General features: G+C 43.9%; 1 long non-coding RNA gene across 2 annotated transcripts in view; it reads left to right on the top strand.

Moving 5' to 3' along the window:
- The first annotated feature begins 4,202 nt into the window (after positions 1 to 4,202).
- The window catches only part of LOC118941150 (uncharacterized), a 180,455-nt gene continuing 175,244 nt past the window's right edge, over positions 4,203 to 9,413 (top strand). Inside the window, exon 1 of one of the 2 annotated variants that reach the window (XR_016488485.1) lies at positions 4,203 to 4,703. This is a non-coding gene — a long non-coding RNA (uncharacterized LOC118941150). The remainder of the gene's footprint in view (positions 4,704 to 9,413) is intronic. The other variant, XR_005037451.2, reaches the window with a different exon arrangement.

Here is a 9,413-nt window from a genome sequence, read left to right as displayed (position 1 = left end):
TTCCATTTCAATATTATCGCTTGCACATTGCTCCTTGGGATGTTTAAAGCTTGGGAAATCTTTTTGTATCCAAATCCGGCTTTAAACTTCTTCACAACAGTATCTCGGACCTGCCTGGTGTGTTCCTTGTTCTTCATGATGCTCTCTGCGCTTTTAACGGACCTCTGAGACTATCACAGTGCAGGTGCATTTATACGGAGACTTGATTACACACAGGTGGATTGTATTTATCATCATTAGTCATTTAGGTCAACATTGGATCATTCAGAGATCCTCACTGAACTTCTGGAGAGAGTTTGCTGCACTGAAAGTAAAGGGGCTGAATAATTTTGCACGCCCAATTTTTCAGTTTTTGATTTGTTAAAAAAGTTTGAAATATCCAATAAATGTTGTTCCACTTCATGATTGTGTCCCACTTGTTGTTGATTCTTCACAAAAAAATACAGTTTTATATCTTTTTGTTTGAAGCCTGAAACGTGGCAAAAGGTCGCAAAGTTCAAGGGGGCCGAATACTTTCGCAAGGCACTGTAGTTTATTAGAATTATTAGGTTATATTACTTGTTAGATATTACTGCATGGTCGGAACTTGAAGCACAATCATTTCGCTACACTCGCATTAACATCTGCTAACCATGTGTATGTGACAAATACATTTGATTTGATTTGATAGCTGTCTGCATCTGGGTCTTATCCTGAGTTCTGATGCAAGCATTGCAAAAGTTATTGCAGGCAAGAGATTTAACGGCGAATGTCTGTTGAATGTCTGATATAAAAACCCACTAGATCTTGCTGCTGGGTAGGGTTACTGCCTTCAGTTGGAGTATATGTATTCTCCTCATTTTGATGTAGTCCTACCCTGCAACTTGGCTTGTAGCCTGCCTGGCAACCTTGTGACCATGTAATTAGGAGTTAGGTGTATTTAGACAGTTCCAAAGCGATATTGCAAGCGATAGCTATGAGTACAATTGAAATGCCTTTGCTTCTTCAGAGGATGAGGCATGGATGTAAGGGATAATAACCTACCATGCTATACCAGCAGAGGGCAGGCTTGTTCATTTAATGTCCATGTGTTTCTTTCCCCAGCCACCATTCCTATACATGAAGTTTGGTGCAGTGGCCTCAGAGAGAAGATAGCCTACACCATTAGCAAGTTCACTGACCACCTACAAAGGTACCCTATATGAACAAACTGACCTTAGATGAATGATTCCAGGCAACTTAACTGGTGCAGTGACAAGACAGGGTTATGTGCCAAATGACACCCTATTCCCCATAGTTGATATAGTGCAATACTATTGACCAAAGCCCTCGTCAAAAGTAGTGCACTAAAGGAATATGGTGCCATTTGGGATGCATACAGGGAGAGCGGGTGAAATGACTTTTTCAACCTTAATGACATATGAATCAAAGCCGCCTACAGTATCCTCTCCTGTGCTCATGTATATGTCATAGTGGCTATTTTATGTTCCTGCTTGTAAACTCAGCAAAAAAAGAAACATCCCTTTTTCAGGACCCTGTCTTTCATAGATAATTCGTAAAAATCCAAATAACTTCACAGATCTTCATTGTAAAGGGGTTAAACACTGTTTCCCATGCTTGTTCAATGAACCACAATTCATGAACATGCACCTGTGGAATGGTCGTTAAGACACTAACAGCTTACAGACGGTAGGCAAATAAGGTCACAGTTATGAAAACTTAGGACACTCAAGAGGCTTTTCTACTGACTCTGAAAAACACCAAAAGAAAGATGCCCAGGGTCCCTGCTCATCTGCGTGAACGTGCCTTAGGCATGCTGCAAGGAGTCATGAGGACTGCAGATGTGGCCAGGGCAATAAATTGCAATGTCCGTACTGTGAGATGCCTAAGACAGTGCTATAGGGAGACAGGGTGGACAGCTGATCGTCCTCACAGTGGCAGACCACATGTTGCAACAGCTGCACAGGATCAGTACATCCGAACATCACACATGCGGGACAGGTACAGGATGGCAACAACTGCCCGAGTTACACCAGGAATGCACAATCCCTCCATTAGTGATCAGACTGTCCGCAATAGGCTGAGAGAGGCTGGACTGTGGGCTTGTAGATCTGTTGTAAGGCAGGTCCTCACCAGACATCACCGGCAACAACGTCGCTTATGGGCACAAACCCACCGTCGCTGGACCAGACAACACTGGCAAAAAGTGCTCTTCACTGTAACGATTTTCTTCTTCCTCTGACGAGGAGTATGAGAGATCGGACCAATGCGCAGCGTGGTAAGTGTCCATAATATATTTATTAAACTGAACACAGAATACAAAAGAACAAGAGAAATAAATGAAAAACCAAAACAGTTCTGTATGGTAAACACAGACACAGAAAACAACTACCCACAGCCCATAGTGGGAAAACAGGCTGCCTAAGTATGGTTCTCAATCAGAGACAATGACAAACAGCTGCCTCTGATTGGGAACCATACCAGGCCAAACACAGAAATACAAAAACATAGCACAACACATAGAATGCCCACCCCAACTCACGCCCTGACCAAACTAAACTAGAGACATAATAAAGGAACTAAGGTCAGGATGTGACAGTACACCCCCCCAAAGGTGCGGACTCCGCCCGCAAAACCTAAACCCATAGGGGGAGGGTCTGGGTGGGCATCTGTCTGCGGTGGAGGCTCTGGCGCGGGACGTGGACCCCACTCCACCATAGTCTTGGCCCACTGAAGTGGCGCCTTTGGAGCGGCGAACCTCGCCACCGACCTCGGACTGGGGACCCTTGCAGCGGGCCCCGAATAGACTTTTTGTGTAAATATATGATTGCCTCAGAGTAGTACGCACCATAAGTAGTAGAGGGGCTAACAATACAAGAAGGCACAATGCTAAATATAATGCAGGAAATAAACCAACCCTCAACTGAAAGATGTAAGACAAGTCATCGTCACTGTTTGTGCTGTTATGGGAACTCTTGAATGTGTGTAGTTCGTGGTGTTCGGTTATTGCAGCTTTAAATGAGACAGTCTTGAGGTCCCTGAAGTTTGCTGCTGTTTATGTTTTGATGATTTCCTCCCTCTTCTATATTTGCCATTGCCTCAGGCTTACCAGTGTACCACACATTAAATCAAATTTTAAGACCCAAAGTATTAAGTAACAAAAATGATAAGTCACACACACACGCGCATGCACACACACACACACACACACACACACACACACACACACACACACACACACACACACACACACACACACACACACACACACACACACACACACACACACACACACACACACACACAGAGCCACCCTCAGCTCTGAATCAGCCCTTCTACGCCTCTTCCCCTCTGTCACGACTTTCGCCGAAGTCGGTGCCTCTCCTTGTTCGGGCGGCGCTCGGCGCTCGGCGTCGCCACATCGCCGATCCACTTTTGTTTTTCCTTTGGTTTTGTCTTTGTTTTCACACACCTGTTTTCCATTTCACAATTATTTGTTCCTGTATTTAAACCCTCTGTTTCCCCCATGGTGTTGTGCGGTATTATTACATGTTCAGTTAGGCTTATTTTGATGGCTGGTATTTTGACGGGTGCTGTGTTCACGTGTGCGTTATCTTTACCGTCTTGTTTTGGTCAAGTGTATTGTTACCTTGTGCCTTGTTGAGTAAAGTACGTTGCTCACTCATTCTGCTCTCCTGCGCCTGACTTCATGCACCAGCTACACTCACCTTCTGACACCCTCCCTCTATTTACATCTCTCTCCCCTTTTTTGTCCCCCTCGCCCTCTCCATATCTCTCGTGTTTAGCCTGCAAGCACTATTTCAATCCTCTGTCTGGGAGAGAGAGAGAGAGAGAGAGAGACAGGCAGAGACAGAGAGAGCTAGCGTGAGAGAAAGAGGGAAAGGGGAGGGTATGTCAGACAGGATTTAGAGTTCAAGTGCACATGTAGAAAATTGCCTGAATAAAAGGGAGACTGAGCGGAAAATAAGCAAAGAGGAAGGGAGGCAAAAAGAGACACAAAGTGGAGAGAGCAGTGCTCTTACGCTCTCTTTCTGAGAGAAAATGTATTAACCCAGGAATGAGGGAAGAAATGGAAGTACAAAAATGAATACTGGGAGAGAGAAGGAAAAAAAATCCAGCAACCCCCTCCTCTTCCCTCTCTCCCCAACAACACACTCCTCCTCTTCTATCCCTCCCTCCTGGATATTTCACCATGAAATCCCAGTCTCGCTCTAGCTAGCTTTCCCTTTTCTCCCCTCCCACCTCTTTACACACAGGCACACACACCCGGGCTGACTCCTTCCCTCACACGCCTACTATCCACTTTCGCCTGAGACCGCAGCCAGCGCAGGGCTCAGTTTTTTATTTGATTTTTTATTTGCCTTGCTTGCTTTGGGTCTTTCCCTCTTGTACAGCGAGACGAGTCCCATTTCACCCCTCCTCTGCCCCTGAAAACATAGGCCCTGGATTGTCCCTGCATCAGACTGCATGCTACCAATTGATTTGTGCATCTACTCCTCCCTATTATTTTAGCTCTTTATATTAAAAATTGCTCTCTAGCTTTAATGTAAAATTCGGTTCATTTTGAGTAATTTCTTCACATACCCATTCTGGAAGAGAGGACGAAGAAAAGAAGAGAACGCTCACGGAATGGACAGATGAAAGGGGACAGCAGAAAAAAGAGTGAGAAAATGGAGAGCATGTTCTGTGGGAGAGCAAGAGAGGTAGGAGAGAGAGTACCGGCACTACCAAGAAACATTAGAGGGAGAGAAGAGAAGGGGGGCCAGTAGAGGGTCAAAATCAAGGGGAAAGGAGGAAAAAAAGAGAAGGAACAAGACTTATCTCCTAAATGTGTGCTAGTACTTTCTATATCGCTTTTGTGTTTTTTTGCCCCCTCACTTTTCCTCATCTTTTATAATTCCGTCAATGTCCCTCACGCCTCTGTGTGTCTGTTCATATCCTTTTTTCCTCTTCATACATTTATCGCTTTCTTTCTCTCAGATTCTCCTTTCTCCCGCCCTCCTCATGCCTTGCTCCATTTTTCAACTATTTTAAAACGTTTCCCCTAGGATCCCAATCCCCCATCCTATCCCCTCTCTCTCTCTCCTTCTCTATCTCCCTATCTCTCTCTTACTCTCCCCCCTCTGCTGTTCTCTAACATGTGCTATCTTAAGTGCCTCCCTGTAGGATTACCCTTGGTCGCATTTAGAAGGGTATTTTGGAGGGGGCTGCATTCAGAGCATCCAGTTTTGGGAGTCCAGACAGAGGAGAAAGAGAGAGAGGGAGGGAGACTGGGTCTGGGGGGTTGGAGTGAGAGGTGCCTGGCGGATCACTCTCATGGCGGATCACTCTTCTGTGACTCCCTACGCATTCGTGGGGTTGTACCAATCACGTTTCATGTTATATATCGATGTGTGTATCGAAAGGATGTTGTGTGTTATAATGAAGTGTTAAAGGAGGCATGAAGGGCATGTCGGCTTGGCTGATGACAGCCAAGTTTGATTATTTTAGTATTACAATATGGGTATTGGGAATTAGAAGTATAGGGTCGCCCCTTCTCTCTTTTTGTTATATGCTCCTCCCATCTTTTTCCCCTTTTCTGTCCCGTCTTCCATCCGGGTACCCCTCAATCTGTCTGTCCTTCTGTATTGAAAGACAATATTCACAAATCAGGATATGATCTGGTGTCAGTAAATAACTACTGGTTCCCGAAACACTCAAAAAGTTTGTTTGATTATCTTTCCTGCATTTTTGGGGATAACTTGTTTGATGTGGTGATATTTACTGGTAAAGAGAGAGACTTGGTATGTACATACCATTTTGACACCGAGCAATAGCAATAGTAGTATCTTGTGTTCATTTTAAGATATCGTGGTCATTCATTACTTTGCCTCACATGTCATATTAATGTAATGACATGTGAGGCAATGGGGATTCACACTACATATGTTATTGATCTGTGATTGTTGCTTAGAAAAAGACCCAAATATGCTCTACCCAGCTGCTAATCCAACCATATGTATTGTATGTCCAGTACCAGTATGTAAACCCCCCTTCTCCTCTTCATCATCAGCCTAATATACACTATATATACACAAGTATGTGGACACCCATTCAAATTAGTAGATTCGGCTATTTCAATCACACCTGTTTCTGACAGGTGTTTAAAATCGAGCACACAGCCATGCAATCTTCATAGACAGACTTTGGCAGTAGAATGTCCTTACTGATAAGCTCAGTGACTTTCAAAGTGGCACCTTTCCAACAAGTCAGTTCGTCAAATTTCTGCCCTGCTAGAGCTGCTCCGGTCAACTGTAAGTACTGTTATTGTGAAGTGGAAACGTTGAGGAGCGACAACTGCTTAGCGCGAAGTGGTCGCCACACAAGCTTACAGATTGCTGAAGCACGTAGCACATAAAAATCCTCTGTCCTCGGTTGCAACTCTCACTACCTAGTTCCAAACTGCCTCTGGAAGCAAAGTCAGCACAATAACTGTTCGTCGGGAGCTTCATGAAATGTGTTTCCATGGCCGAGCAGCCGCACACAAGCCTAAGATCACCATGTGCAATACCGTGCATCGGCTAGAGTGGTGTATAGCTCGCCGCCATTGGACTCTGGAGCAGTGGAAACGCATTCTCTGGAGGGATGAATCACGCTTCACCATCTGGCAGTCTGACGGACAAATCAGGGTTTGGCGGATGCCAGGAGAACGCTTCCTGACCCAATGCATAGTACCAACTATAAAGTTTGGTGGAGGAGGAGTAATGATCTGGGCTGTTTTCATGGTTCTGGTTAGGCCCCTTAGTTCCAGTGAAGGGAAATCTTAATGCTACAGCATACAATGACATTTCAGTCAATTCTGTGGTTTCAACTTTGTGGCAACAGTTTGGGGAAGGCCCTTTCCAGTTTCAGAATGACAATGCCCCCGTGCACAAATTGAGGTTCATACAGAAATGGTTTGACGAGATTGGTGTCGAAGAACTTGACTGGCCTGCACAGAGCCCTGACCTCGAACACCTTTGGTATGAAATGGAACACCGACTGCGAGCCAAGCCTAATCGCTAAACAGGAGTTCCCGACCAAACTAATGCTCTTGTGGCTGAATGGAAGCAAGTCCCCGCAGCAATGTTCCAACATCTGATGGGAAGCCTTCCCAGAAGAGTGGAGGCTGTTATAGCAGCAAAGGGGGGACCAACTCCGTATTAATGCCCATAATTTTGGAATGAGATGTTAGACGAGCAGGTGTCCACATACTTTTGGTCATGTAGTGACCAATCTTTCCCTTTCTCTCTTCCCTCCCCTGTGTTCAAGTCGAACCAGTATGACTACAATACGCGGCCTAATTTCATTGCATGTTTCATGCATAGTTACAGGATGAATTCACATGTATTGATTTGATTAATGAAGACATCATCTCAATAGTCTGCGTGGGACGTCCCTTTGTTTAGTGGCGTTCCAGCCCTGGCACCACCACAACCTCCCTATGGCTTTTAAAGAAAGGGCGGGGGAAAAGTCTTTGATGTCAATGTTCACATGAGGCAAACGTCTGGGTTTGCAGCAGCATCAGTCAGGGGGGGATCCCATGATCCGGCAGTACCTCTGTTTGATTCAAATCCACCATCAGATGTCTCTGAATGTTCCTCAACCTCAACAAACCACCTTTGATTTCAGTCCTGTAGGTAGTTGATGGTAATGCCAATGTACTGTATTGGGACCCGGGTGTTTTGTCATCTTTACGTGACAGTGGCTGGATGGGGGTGCAGGCTCATGATCAGTGGTAGTGAACTATATGGATCTACCCCTGGCATGGACTCGATGGCCCCATCCTAGCACCTATAGCACAGTACATACCTGTGCTTGAAGTGGAAGAGACAGGTTGTAAATTACAAGAATACTGTATGTCTCAGAGGGAGGTTGACATCACATCTAAATACCACAAGAGTACATTATCATAATATTTAGTTGTACCCGATTTCAAATCTACTAGATCCATCCATTTCAGAAATGTGGAAATCATTCATCATCACATTAGGCTCATATGGAGAATTTTAACGAATATACGAACAATGCCACCCGCCAGCAGCTCATGTGATATTCCAAACATGTAATAGAAATACATATTGTACAAGCCCATCGCTCTAATCTGTCTACATCTTGCTCTCTTAGGTTAGGTCTCAAATAGCACCATATACCCTTTGTAGTGCACTACTTTTGACCAGAGATGTATGGGGGCTCTGGTCAAAAGTTGTGCACTACATAGGGAATAAGTGTACCATCGATGTGTACCATTGTTTTAGCATCCGAATGTTCCTCTCACCATCAGTTCCATTCTTCTGTATGTGAATCTGTTGCTCATACTTAAGAGATGATATTCAACCGCAGCATCATACATTAACTGGATCAGTGCAGACCTAAGGATTTCCTCTGCAGGCCGGCTCTGTGTGTGTGTCTAGATGGGGTTGACTCATTTAGATACAGGGCCTTCAGAAAGTATTCACACCCTTTGACTTCTTCCACATTTTGTTGTGTTACATGCTGACTTTAAAATGGTTTAAATTGAGATTTTGTGTCTCTGGCCTACACAATATCCCATAATGTCAAAGTGGAATTATGTTTTCAGAAATGTTTACAAATGAATTAAAAATGAAAAGCTGAAATGTCTTGAGTCTATAAGTATTCAACCCCTTTGTTATGGCAAGCCTAAATAAGTTGTTTAACAATAATAGTGTTGAACGTGATTTTGCAACGATACCTCATCTCCGTACCCTACACATACAATTATCTGTAGGTTCCTCAGTCAAGCAGTGAATTTGAAACACAGATTCAACCACAAAGACCAGGGAGCTTTTCCAAAGCCTCGCAAATAAGAGATGGGTAAAAAAAAAGAGCATACGTTGAATATCCGTTTGAGAATGGAGAAATTAACATGATTTTTTAATGACTACCTCATCTCTGTACCTCACACGTATATTTATCCCTTAGTCAAGCTGTCAATTTCAAACACAGATTCAACCACAAAAACCTGCAAGGTTTTCAAATGCCTCTCAAAGAAAGGTACCTAAAGCAGACACTGAATATCCCTTCGGTTGAATCTGTGTTTGAATTTGACAGCTTGACTGAGGGATAAATATATGTGTGAGGTACAGAGATGAGGCAGTCACTAAAAAATCATGTTAAACACTATTGCACACAGTGTGTCCATGAAACTTAAGCACATTTTTACTCCCAAACGTATTTTGTCTTGTCATAACAAAGGGGTTTGAATACTTATTGACTCAAGACAATTCAGATATTGAATATCCCTTTAAGGATGGTGAAACTAAGAATTACACTTTGGATGGTGTACCAATACACCCAGTCACTACAAATATACAGGCGTACTTCCTAACTCAGTTGCCGGAGAGGAAGGAAACAACTCAGGGATTTCACCATGA

This window comes from Oncorhynchus mykiss, chromosome 18, assembly GCF_057628025.1.
Source record: "Oncorhynchus mykiss isolate SJ-2025 chromosome 18, ASM5762802v1, whole genome shotgun sequence".
Classification (NCBI taxonomy): domain Eukaryota; kingdom Metazoa; phylum Chordata; class Actinopteri; order Salmoniformes; family Salmonidae; genus Oncorhynchus; species Oncorhynchus mykiss.
The sequence above is the reverse complement of the archived record's forward strand: the minus strand, read 5'-3'. Positions and strand labels throughout refer to the sequence as shown.